The following is a 13287-nucleotide window of genomic DNA, read 5'->3' as shown; positions in this document are numbered from 1 at the left end:
GACATTAAAAGAATGAATACACTGGAGTTCAAATTGCAGAGCTGCATAGCCACATCCACATGATCTGACACTATCTTAACTGATATTTTCTCAGCACTGCCATTTTTCTTGTGTTATTGAGTAAATAGCGCACAACACATTGACATAACTCATCTAAATGCTCTTCAGAATAGCATCAGAATGTTCATCAGAATGTAGCATCTGTTGAAAGTATATTGGGCCTTAAGTCAAGCATCTTTTTTGCTATCATTGCTATACTTAGGGTTAAGGATATTTTACCACTGTTTTTTGTTGCATATTATGCAGGAACATTAATAGATTAATGTATGAAAAGAGTGCACCTCAAAAATCTACATCATAAAAGAAGTTCTGACCTTTGTCACCAAAAGTCTTTTTCGCTGCCTTTCGTTGACTATCATGTTTTAAAAATCATCAGAAATTCTATATCATTTGAAAGCTTAAAACCTCAAAATTCATCCTGTGAACGCCATTGTAAAATCTGACATTGCATTTCCATAGAAATGGTACTTCAAAATCATATTACAAAATGTATTTGTTCATAAATTATAACAATTTAAGTTTGGATAGAGCAATTTCATCTCAATTTCATCTTCATAAAGTACACCTAAAGTTATTACAGGTATTCCACTAAAATAACTACTGAAAATTCAAGTGCATCAGGGAAAAACTGTGCACTTTTGGTGATGTTTCTCACTCGCTTTATTTTCTTTCTGTTACTTTCATGCTTTTATCAACACTCAGTTTATGACAAAGTTAACTTTAAGAAATCTGGTCACAAGTGATGCTTTGACACACAGGTGTAAATGATGAAGAGTCTACACACACACAGCAATGGGCAGTCAATGCTGCAGCACAGTTAAGGGTTCAGTGCCTTGCTCAAGGGTCTCACCTCAGTTGTGATATTGAGGGTGGAGAAAGCACTGGTTATTCACTCCCCCCACCAACAAATCCTGCCAGACCTGATATTCGAACCCATGACCTCTGCATTACAGGTCCGACTCTCTAACCATTAAGCCACCAATTCCTGCCGGGCTTGAGATTTGAACCTGTGATCTTTGGGTAACAAGTCCGACTCTCTAATCATGACTGCCCCCCAAAGAAGCTGGCCCATACAGGAATCGAACTTGCAATCTTGGCGTTAAAGGATAGGCATAGTTCACTCAAAAATGAAATGAAAATTTCAAATGAATAAATTTCATTTCTTACTCACATGCATGCTGTTTGAACTTTTAATGTAATGTAAGGATAGAATTCTGAAATAGACATTGTTAACTGTTGAATTCTAAAACAGAATTAAAACACATGATAACAACTATGTACATTCACAAAAACAAGTTCAATCTGAAGAGGGAAGAGGAAAAATGAGTACTTTAATGAAATGGAGAGGGACATTATTATAAGCCTTTGGAGTGGATGAGTCAAAACAGTGTGAATAGCAGTCCGGTTTCATGTGGTATGGAGCTTTTATCCTCTTCATAGTAGTAAGTAACTCATGGAGAGATCTCAGTCGTGATGATGCACTCATGATACAAGGATTCCAGTAAACATGGGGAACTATATTTACCACCTCCCATCAGAAACCATTTGATTCCTTGTTTCCTTGGTGACATAATGAACACAGTGGTTGGCTCTGTAGTTGCCTATAATTACACAGTGATTTATCATGCTAGCTTTAATCTGGGGAAGTTAAATCTGCCAATATTTTTGGTTCCCTAAAACAACCACCACTCAATTAGCATTTGGAAAAACTTGTAATTCTCAACTTGGCTGGTTTGTTGATCAGAGGTGTGCTGTTATTTTTTAAGCAATAACTTTATCGGAGGTTACTGCATCACCTGGTGGACCTAAGGGTACATACTTTTGACTCAGTAAGTAATTGCAACTACCCATAACACCCTAGCAGTGTATGTGTTTTGCATATTCTTTTGAAATTATACAGTAAAACCTCTGAAGTAGCATACAGTACCATAAGTGTATTGATATCCATTAACTGAAAAAGTAGTTTGGAGAAAAACCCTATTTTAAAGTCCTAAAAATTAAAAGTATGATTAATTCAAACTATATACTCAGAAATGTTGCATATTGTTCATCTTGTTTTACAGATGATTAGCTTTACTGGAAAACTGGAAAAATATTTTTGTGTAGAAAATCTTTGTCAAACTGTATATTTAGGGACATTTTAAAGAAGGGCTTCCTCATTTTAAAGCATAATTTAGCATTTGCATGTCAAAAGACTGAAACAACGAAGCTTGTCAGTTCATGTGGACCATGATGTACATTGGTTTCTGTCTTGACCATTTCCATGAATTGCAATTGATATTTTTACAGGAAAAACAAGGCTTTTGGAGGTCACTCACAAGGTTTTACGTCAATAGTGTTTTAGCCAATTAGACTAGAATTATTTGCTCCACATGATTGTTTTAATTAGGCACACCAAACATGCAAAGGCTTCTCAGTCTGAAAGTACTTGCAGTGTGCAGTTGAGATGCACTGGAAAAATACATTCTACTGAGTTCATTTCTTTCAGCATTGTATTGTGGGAAATATTACTCAAAGACCTTAAGTAAGTAAGCAGTAAGACACTTGCTAACTGTTGTCATTGCTAATACTTCGCAAATATTGCAGCAATGAAACACTAAAAATGAGCGGTGCTTACCAAAGCAGTTTTAGCATTGGCAAGCACCAGTCATTTTCATTGTTTCATTGTCCATGGAGATGTTAAAAATAGCTTTATATGCACATTGTGCAACAGAATTTCATGAGAAAAAAATAGTCTATAATTAAAGATCACATACTGTAACATTGAAAGGCGTTTGAGAGATGGATTTTTTCTTTGTTTGCAATTCTAGGTATTCACACAGCATAAAACATACACAGTATATATATATATTTATATATATATATGACCTCACAGTATAATCTGAACTGCCATGTTCATGAAGCTGAAGTCCTTCCATGTGACCCGACGATTTTATGTCACCTCAGCATCCTTTTTAAGGATAGCTGTTGGAACAGAGAAGAATGCCTAGAGCAATACTGCCTTGTCTGCTAGAGAATTCAGTCTGTGCCCATCACCCATAACCACGTCAGAGCAAAACTAGGTCAACCCTTCCTTTCATGGATCAACCAGATCACTTCAGTGTGCTTGTGAAACTGCTGCTCTATTCTCCAGGGTTTTACTCAGCCCCCAATCCCTTCACTACTCCCTTTGTCCTTCCTTTGCCTATATATCCCTCCTGCACAAAATATGTGTGTGTGCATAACCTTCACTTCATTGCTACCATTCCTTTCATTGCACTTTTTGCACTGTTTGCTTGCAGAGTAAGAGGCCAGAAGAGTTTTGGTCGGTTTGACATTACACAGCAAAGATGGAGAAAGCGGAAAAGAACATGGGCTTGATATTAAAGGAGAAGTCCACTTCCAGAACAACAATTTACAGGTAATGTACTCACCCCCTTCTCATCCAAGATGTTCATGTCTTTCTTCTTCAGTCGTAAAAAAAAAGTGTTTATTGAGGAAAACATTTCAGGATTTTTCTCCATATAATGGACTGATATGGTGCACCGATTTTGAACTTCCAAAATGCAGCTTAAATGCTTCTTTAAATGATCCCAAATGCGGTTGTAAACAATCCCAGCCGAGGAAGAAGTGTCTTATCTAGCGAAACGATCGGTTATTTAAAAAAATACAATTTAAATACTTTTTAATCTCAAACACTCGTCTTGTCTTGAGACGTCTCGTCTTGTGTTCTGGCCCAAGACAGTTAGGGTATGTAGAAAAACTCCAATCATATTTTCTCCCTCAACTTTAAAAATCATTTCAAAATAACTCTACATCGCTGCAGAAGTTCCAACCCAGTCTTTGCAAAGTGAACATGCAAAGAAGATCAAACACCTTTGACAAAAAAGGTAAAACAGCGATATAGGACGATTTTGAAGTTGAGGGAGAAAATACGATGAGAGTTTTTCAACATACCCTAACTGTCTTGAGCCAGAATACAGAGAGTTCAGGAAGATTAAAACAAGATGAGCGTTTGACATTATGAAGTACATAAATTGTAATATTTTTATGAAAATAACTTCTTCCTTCTTCCTCAACTGGGATTGTTTACAACCGCATTTCGGATCGTTTGAAGACGCATTTAAACTACATTTTGGAAGTTCAACCTCGGGGCACCATAGCAGTCCATTGTATGGAGAAAAATGCAGAAATGTTTTCCTCAAAAAACATAATTTCTTTACGACTGAAGAAAGAAAGACATGAACATCTTGGATGATAAGGGGGTGAGTACATTATCTGTAAATTGTTGCTCTGAAAGTGGACTTCTCCTTTAAAATGAGACAAGAAGCTGCAGTTGTAGTGGACTCAGTGAGAGTCTTTTGTTTGTTTTGATGACATAAGAGTAAATAAATGATGACATAACTATAATTTTGTACTAAAGTTTGTGAAGTGTCCTTTAACATTACCAAAGTTTGGACACATCTGACTGATTTTTAAACTCATGATTTAACATTTCTCATGATGCAACAAAAAACATAAAACAACCTGTTTTCCCTCTGTGCCTCCAAATTTTCAGAAGCTAATGGGTTCCAACTGTGGGCCTAAATTTTTTAACGGTTCATAAATAATGCTTATGATTATTCTGTAAATCCTACTTGAACGTGTGTGTAACAAAGTTAAATCTTTTTTCCACTGGAACCAAACGAAACCATCAGGAGTTGGCTTTGAGAATCCAAAGATGAGAACAGAACAGGATCGATTCAAAACAGGGTTTTTTTTTTTTTCTTCCATTTAGGTCCATATTTTCATTTAGTAGTAGGAAAGTAAACAGTATTAGCTTCAGGCAGTTTTGATTTGATTAAGTACACATATACTCATTTGTACAAATGCAGGTTTATATAAGCCAGATCTGCTTGGAACACCGTAAGGTACATTATGTACCCACACATTCAGCTCAGAAAGGCTTGTATGTCATTACTGGATGAACAGGCACTTCAACTGAGGTTTAAAAATATTTTGCGACTACCTCTTGGAAACACGTATTTCATGTGTTTGATGTGAAGACTTGATAATCTTTTGTACTGACACATTGGTCTTTTTGTCATGATTGCTTTATTATAAAGTCTCATATGCCAAAATCATGCAAACTGCATGTGTGTCTAATCAGGTCACATCTTGATAATTATTATTCTCTAAATGCCCTAAATTTATGTTTTAACAATCAAAAATTGCAACATATCTGAATTTCCCACATTTATTGAACCAGTAGTTTCATATGTTGACATGATGACCTAATAGTATGAATTAAATTTAGTCACACAGTCCTTTATAAAGCATAAATAAAGGTCTTCTGAAAAATAATATATTGATTTCTTAATATATTGATTTATTGAACTCTAATGGTAACGATGGAAATGCACCCCTGAATAACTGTTTTGTTATTACCGAGAGAGGGACCTATGTTTGAAAGTAATAATTTGCATAATTTCCTTTATTTTTTCATATAATGACTTTAATAATATTTACTGGAAACTTTGTTTAAATTTGTTTTAACTTATTGGTAGCACTTTACAATAAGGTGCATTTGTTAACATTAGTGTATTAACTAACATGAATGAACAATGAACAATACATTTATTACAATCTTTATTAATCTTTGTTAATGTTAGTTAATAAAAATAGTCATTAATTGTTTGTTCATGTTAGTTCACAGTGCATTAACTAACAAACACAACTTGTGATTTTAATAATGCATTAGTAAATGCTGAAATCAACATTAACTAAGATTAATAAATGCTATAGATACATTGTTCAGTCTTAGTTCATGTTAAATTTTGTAGTTAACTAATGTTATCTAATGAACCTTATTGTAAAGTGTTACCAGTGTTATGTAGTCAGTTTGAATCTAATCTGTTTTAGCATAACAAATTAAAATAAATGTTATTCTGTGTTTAATGCTTTATTTCCTTGTTTATTGTTGTCTGCCAGTAAGTTGAAAAGGCCTAATTTAATTGCACTGGAAAGTTCTCCGTAATTTAGGTTTGTTGAACATTTTATGTTTTTAAGTTTTCATCTAGTACTTGTAGAATTTGTTATTCTTTATTGAGTTCTTGCACTTGTTTATGTCATGTAGAGGAATGGTTTGTTATCCGTTTGATCTGTGCATGCTGGTGAAATCCAGAATTACAGTTTAAAGGTCAAATGAAGTGTGATTAAAAGGAAAAAAAAAGAGAAAGATGAAGCAGAGGACAGCATAAAACATGGCTTGGACAAATCTATAGGGGTTTAGTTTTAGTCTTTAGCTTAAATCTTTTTTCTCTCTCTTTTCTAACATGAATATTGCCCAGAGTAGAATTTTATTGCTCAGAAGTTGCTCTTTATTACTTCAGGAAAACTTGAGACAGAAGAACTTTTTCTCCTAGAAAGTCTCTCCTAGAATTCATTAAGAGAAACATAAAATTATTACATAAAGACAGAGAATAGAGCTATACAATAAATTTGGAAAGTAAAACTGAGCAACTAATCATTATAGGTCTTCAGACAATCATTAGATGAATTTGATGAGAAATATATCTGTGTAATAGCTGCATAAACGACCAGTTTGTGCAGTGTGTGGTAAGAGATTTATTCATCATACAGTGTAGATAGCTTCACTTATAACGCAAGTGTATTTTAAAATGCATAAACTTACACTAGACAAGCCTAGGCCTAGTCAGTGATGATGTTCTTTGATAATGTTAATGTTCTTTGCTCATTTTCTGCAGCTGCTTTTCAAATAAGCATACTGTAATTTGTAACTTACAATGTTTTTTATTCAATTTTTGTCATGTTAAATACAAATTCAGTCATATTAAAAACACTAGGTTGCTTTTAGCCTTATGCTGGAGCTGGTTACAAGCAATTAAACTAAGTAAGTAAATAATTTATTAAATTAGCATGATAATATCGTGTATTAGCGATCTTGCAGGCTAACGATAGGACCCAACACTACTGTAGCATCAACTATACCTAATATATCCTTAACTATAACGGAGCAGACAACACTTGCTGCTTTGGCAAGGGGCGTGGCAGTGCTGAAACGCCGTCTAAGCCAGGGATGCTCAACCCTGGTCCTGGAGATCGACTTTCCTGCAGAGTTCAGCTCCAACCCTGACCAAACACACCTGAACTAGCTAATTAGGATCTCAAGGAGCACTTGATAGTTACAGACAGGTGTGTTTGATTAGGGTTGGAACTAAACTCTGGTCTAAGCTGTTCGCCAATCACAACACAGTGGGATAGCTAGCCAATCACAACACATTATGTTTTTCGGAAGGCAGGCCTTCATCAATTCCAGAACTACTTGAGCCATTTGTGTCAGGCTGGGGAGAAAGCTATTGCAATAATGTAAATAACGTGATTTTTTTTTTTTTTTTTTTTAAATGTTCTAGTACACCCCCAAAACAAAATCAAGACTTTGTAAAAGAGCATAATAGGACCCTAGAACTAAAGCTTAACAAAAAAAAAAAAAAAAAAAAAAAAAAAACTGAAAGTATTTTGAGCTCCCCTTTTTATCTTTTTTTCCCCTCACAGGATTAGGAGGAGTTGAGGACTTACAGTTATTTAAATCATGGCAGCCACGGTTATCTACATCAATCAAGGATGCAAATTTTCTTTCTCCCTCCTCAGTTGTCAAAGAAAACTGTTGGGCAGCAGAACAGACAGAAGATCCATCAGTCATAGTTCCCACCAGACTGTTGCCTCCCAATGAGTCTTTTTAAACACAGCGTCTCACAGTCTGTTGCTCTGAGCCTTTTTAAAAACACTGTACTTTCCTGCTTTTAATGTTTTTTTTTTGTGCAAAGCATTAGTGATATTTGGTTTAAAGTATCATGTTGGCACTGCACACTGAGGAACAATATAACTTGACAGAGTCTGAATAAAGAAAATGCTTTGTAAATAGTACTGTGTATTGAGGTCCGATCAGTATAGGGAGAAATTAAGTAAAAGTAATAACTACACTTTTTGGGTCTACAGCATTGTAGCTTTCAGTTACAAGATAACACTTCAAACACATTAAGTTACTAAATGTTACATGCTGTTTTCTTTATTTTTTACTTTATTTACTGTATTGCAAATGCAAACAATCTAATGTGCAATCAAACTATACGTAGTGTAGTTTGGGAAGTACATTTATTCTAGACCTAGAATCATGTAGACCAAATGTTACAAAAATGTTTCCTGTATCTATCTTAACTGGGGGTTTACTCTCTTTGTTTAGAAGACTTTTTAAAATGTAATTGATATTTTTATGATGGGTTTTAAAGATTGAAAGTCTGGGTATGGAGCAAGAGTAAAATACTAAAATACTGGCCTGTATATAAATACAAAAATAAACCCCTTGAACTTAAAAGTGTCTGGAGTTATATATATATATTTTTTAAAAAACCATTAAGGTTTTATGAGAATAAATATTCACCATACTGTGTTGTGAACTTAGCCGCCAGTAATGTTATTTAAGATAAGTTTGGTGTCTTCAAAGCCCTGTTTCACGTATTTGCCCATATAAATGTCAACGTATGATATATTCTTCACTATATTAAGTTGACAACCAAGGTGTTGTCTTGCAAGAAGGATGGTTCTTTTAACGTCTGTGTGGGGGAGCGCTGACATGCATGAATTATGGGACTTATGGAAGCTTTGGCATGCATGTATAATGTTCAGTAAAGCAATAGTTGATGGGGAGAAAGAAAAAAATACATAGAGATGCAAAGCAAGAAAAAGGGCTCTTATCCAGTTTTGTTTGAATAAGCGTTGGTGGGTGATGCATTTCACAGGTTCCTCTTATGTCACTGGGTATTATGGGATAGACTGTGTGAGAATTCTCAGCTTGCTCACAAAAGTGGGAGAATCAGTGAATGGGAGGCAAAATGAAAGGACAGAGTCAAAAGAGCCGTCACTGCAGCAGTGGAATAAGCAGTAAATAGGTCTGATTAATGGGTTAGGGGGCCCAGTTTGTGCAAAGTGATTTTAGTAGATTAGACATTCACTAAGGGGGTGTGGAGAGACCTTACGGCCTACCTGCAGCATTCAGTAAAAACTAGAAAGATAAACAAACATGCAAAAGGTTTGTACTACACTCAAGGGCAGATATAGAACCTCCCTCTCATTTCTCAGAATTAATGAGTCCAGAAGACACATGCTATACCTTGCAACTTCTAGGAATGAGTCATAAATTAACATATGTACTTACTGTACAGCTAAAACTGCAATCATCGTACCACAGTGACTGCTCAATTTCAGTTCAGGTTGTTCAAATCAGAATGTTCTTTGTGAGGTGGTTGCATGTGGCCTAAATCATAACAGCCCAACCACAACAAGTCTCTATATTCTGAAATACTATGGGATTTTCTTCTGCCATTTTATAATAATAATCATGTTTGAGATGGCCCTGATAGCAACACACAGCTATAGAGTATAGTTCAAAACGCTGTGCGCAGATGTAGAAAACACATTCAGACATACAGAAAAACACAGAGATACACTCCCCTCCCTCTACACACAGCTCTCATAGAACATGAGATACATAAGCGAGCCAAAATGCTTTAATCCCATGTTAGTATGTGCCCTGCACCTAGGTGTTATCATTAAAGAAAACTGTATTTAAAAACTATAAAATGTAAAAGTAGAAATTAGTCTTTGGGATCTCTGAGCATGAGAACATTCTTTGCTTCTTTAAGGTATCACCCTTTTTTTGTGCTGTGTGTGTGCCCTACTTCCCATCTCCATCTTTGAGTGGCAGTTGGTGGTCTGTGAGGACCTCTGCTTTGATATCCATATTTGATTACCATGATAATAGCCATCGCTGCAGAGTTTCCTGGTTTGGTGGCCCCCCAGTTTTATGAGATGGTCCCACACAGGTTTGGAGCCTCAGCATAACTAATCTACGGCAAGCACAAAAGACCAGCTGACAGTTCCAGTCAAAATTGGTTAGACTTTGAAATGGTTCACTCACTCCTTTCCAAAAACCTGTCAAAAGTACATTGTATATTCTGTATATTATTTAAGTGTCAAACATGCATACACTGAATGTTATAGTACACCCCTCTGTGGTCATGTACAGGCATTGATATAACACATTTTGAAACTACACTAACTAACAAAAGCCAAAAGCAACAGTCTGCGGACAGAACTGATTTGCTTTGCTTTCAGCCTGTGAGAAAAAGATGGGTGAACTGGGGGATGTGTTCTTTAGTTTGGAAAGCATGGGAAGTTTCTTCTACACGTAACTGTAATAATGAAATGTAGCTCCTTTCAAAACTGTAATGATCTGTCCTATGTAAAAATGCATCTGGTGCTAATGTCTATGCAGATGGTAAACACAAAGGTGAAAATAGAGAGAAAGAGGCACTGCAGCTAGTAACATGATGAGGGTTTTCTTTTTAGACATGTCTGAACTTGTTTTAAAGCATTGAGGCACATTTCAAGCAGTCAAGTTCAGCGTTCTCATTTATGATGCACATGTTCAGTATACAAGAGTGTTTCAAGGCTATTAAAGGAGTTTTTCTAAGATTATGAAATATTACAAATATCTAATAATAAAGGCAATAAAGGAATAGTTGAATGCAAAATGAAAATAAAATCTGACATCATTTATTCATCCTCATTCTCCTTCTTCTATAACATTGGTTCTCAACCACGTTCCTGGGGTTTTGGAACATCAAAAACAAATTGGCGGGGTGGAGAATTGTAGGACCATATCAGTGAAATGGTATATATAAAAATAAACCATAACTGACACCATGGTACCATGCAAGAACATGTTAAATCATGAAAAAAGTGAGCTGACAGTGCAACTGCTAATAATGCTAATTAACAGAAAGAATTCAAATCATTATGCTACAGCCCTGAAGTTCAGAGCCATGGATAGGATGATAGTGGTGTAATTACCTAAAATTGTATATTGCCTGCAGGTCTGTCTGCTCAGCTCCAAAGTGCAGGCACTGTGTGAATGTTGTTGCTCAAGTTTTGCAAACTACAGTAACTCTGTGCTATCTAACATTGCGTAATTCATCTCTATATGGAGTGGTATAGGTGAAAATGCAAAACAAAGCAGCAGCATTTCAAGACAAACTGTTCCACAAGTCATAAACAGCCTCTATCAGTGGACGATGCTTCTGGGCGACCCAAGGTCTGCATTTGCAATGTCGAATTGAAAGCCTGGAGCTGATGGACTGGAATGCCGCCAACCTCAACACACTTCCATTAGGCAGAAAGCTGTACTCTTTTGGTCTGCTTCTGAGGGATACTCGTATGTCACGATGAGTTGTGATGGCTAATTTATCATTATGCAATATGAGTGGAGTGTCTTCTCTAGCTGTGCACTGGATTTGTAAAGCACAATCAGACCTTTTCGAAAAAGAATGTGCACTTGTAGTGTACTTGAAATCTTTTTTTTTTCTGTAGATTTATTATTAGCATTATTATTATTAAATAAAGTCTTAAATGTACTTAAAGGGAGTTTCATAAATATGTTTCTTAACACACTCAAGTACACTGTCACAAAGTACACCTTGTAATAATGTCAACTAAAAGTTTTAATAACCATTTATTATGCACATTAGAAATAACTATGAAATTACATATCAACATATACTTACAGTAGGTCCTAAGAAGCACTTTCAAGTTCATGATCAGTATTACAGTTGTGTGTTTAAGACCACTTAAAGAAACACCAGTTTGATCTGAAGAATTGTGCAGTAACAGTTTTGTTCACATTTACCAGGTTTCAAATCTGGTGCCACTTGCATCAAAACGGTTACACGGAAAACAGTAAGTGTATCTTTACCAATTGTGGTCAGATATAAAGGATTAAAGAAAATTCTAAGAATTCTAGAACTTTCTTTCACATCAGTATATTATCTAAACAATATATTGCTTTACATTCTGATGTCACAGTATTGTTGGTTGCAATTCTTTTACAATATAACTTTGTTAAACGTATTCTGTAGCACAGAATGCTGTGAGTTCTCTCTGTATCCTTTGGATGGTAAACTACTCACACCAGGGGATTTCTGCAAGTTAACCTCCCCCATGATCAGGCCACCCACATTCATAGTCATGTGCCTGGGATTGGCCATTCTAAATGAGTCCAGTGTACTCCATATTGAATCCTGACTGACAGAGAATAATGGAACACAGGAAATGGCCCCCGCTTTGAATATGACCACTAAACTTATCTTGGAGTGCTATAGATTTTGTGGATGTTGAAAAAAATCTGCCCTCAAAAGACTGAAGGAAATCTAATTTCTTATCACTTTCAGAGAAAGAAAAGTTAAGCTCAGATGGAAGCTGTCTAAATGTAGATGTGTGAAATTTGTGTTTTTTCCTCATAAAGTTATTATTTTAAAGCAATTAATTTATAAAACAATATATAGAAAATAATTTAGTTTTAGTGTTCTAAGTTCATGCAAAACAAGAAAGAAAAAAAGTATTTTCTTAGAATGAAAAGTTGAAATCAGGTGATAAAATCACATTGCATGTATCTTTTTTCACAGACACAGCATGGTATATTAAATTTTATTGAACTTTAATTCAATTTTTGTCTTTCCTTGAAATTCATTACTGTGTATTTTATGAGGAAAATGTGACTAAATTAAGTCGAAAGCGCCCCAGTTAATTTTTTTTTTTTTTTTTTTTTTTTTTTGCAATATCACTTCTTCACAGCGTCCTCTTTAGTACACCATCCTTAGAGCACAGTGATACACTGAGGACATTTTCTGCTCTATTCTGAGAAGGCTGTGTTCCAGTACTGAGAAACAGGGTGACTGTGGAAGAAATTCAGCTTGATTTAATTAGGCAAACGGAACAGGGAGTTAGAGAGAAAATGTTGCATGAGACTCTTATGCTTACAATCTCTCTTTACGCACCATAGACTGCAAGAATGCAGCGAACATTCTAACAAAGTCGTCGGAAAATAAACAATTTAAAAATGTGAGTCATGTGGAATGTCTTTTTTGATAATACACACAAAAAGCTATATCACTTTGATTTTTACTATGACATTGAATGATTTCCATATTCATGCACCTCATTATATATTTCAAGAACATAAAATACCATAACATTACCTTGGTACTATGCTGGATAACCAAGTGGTTCTCATCTGATTGTAGTTCACAACCCAGATTTTACATTGGACATCAAGTGGCAATCAAACATATTATTGATAAATTATGGAGACACTTGTACCAAAAAAAAAAAAAAAAATCATGGTCATTTTATTTA

The sequence above is a fragment of the Labeo rohita genome, chromosome 5 (genome assembly GCF_022985175.1).
Source record: "Labeo rohita strain BAU-BD-2019 chromosome 5, IGBB_LRoh.1.0, whole genome shotgun sequence".
NCBI classification, from domain to species: domain Eukaryota; kingdom Metazoa; phylum Chordata; class Actinopteri; order Cypriniformes; family Cyprinidae; genus Labeo; species Labeo rohita.
This window is presented reverse-complemented; position numbering follows the sequence as displayed.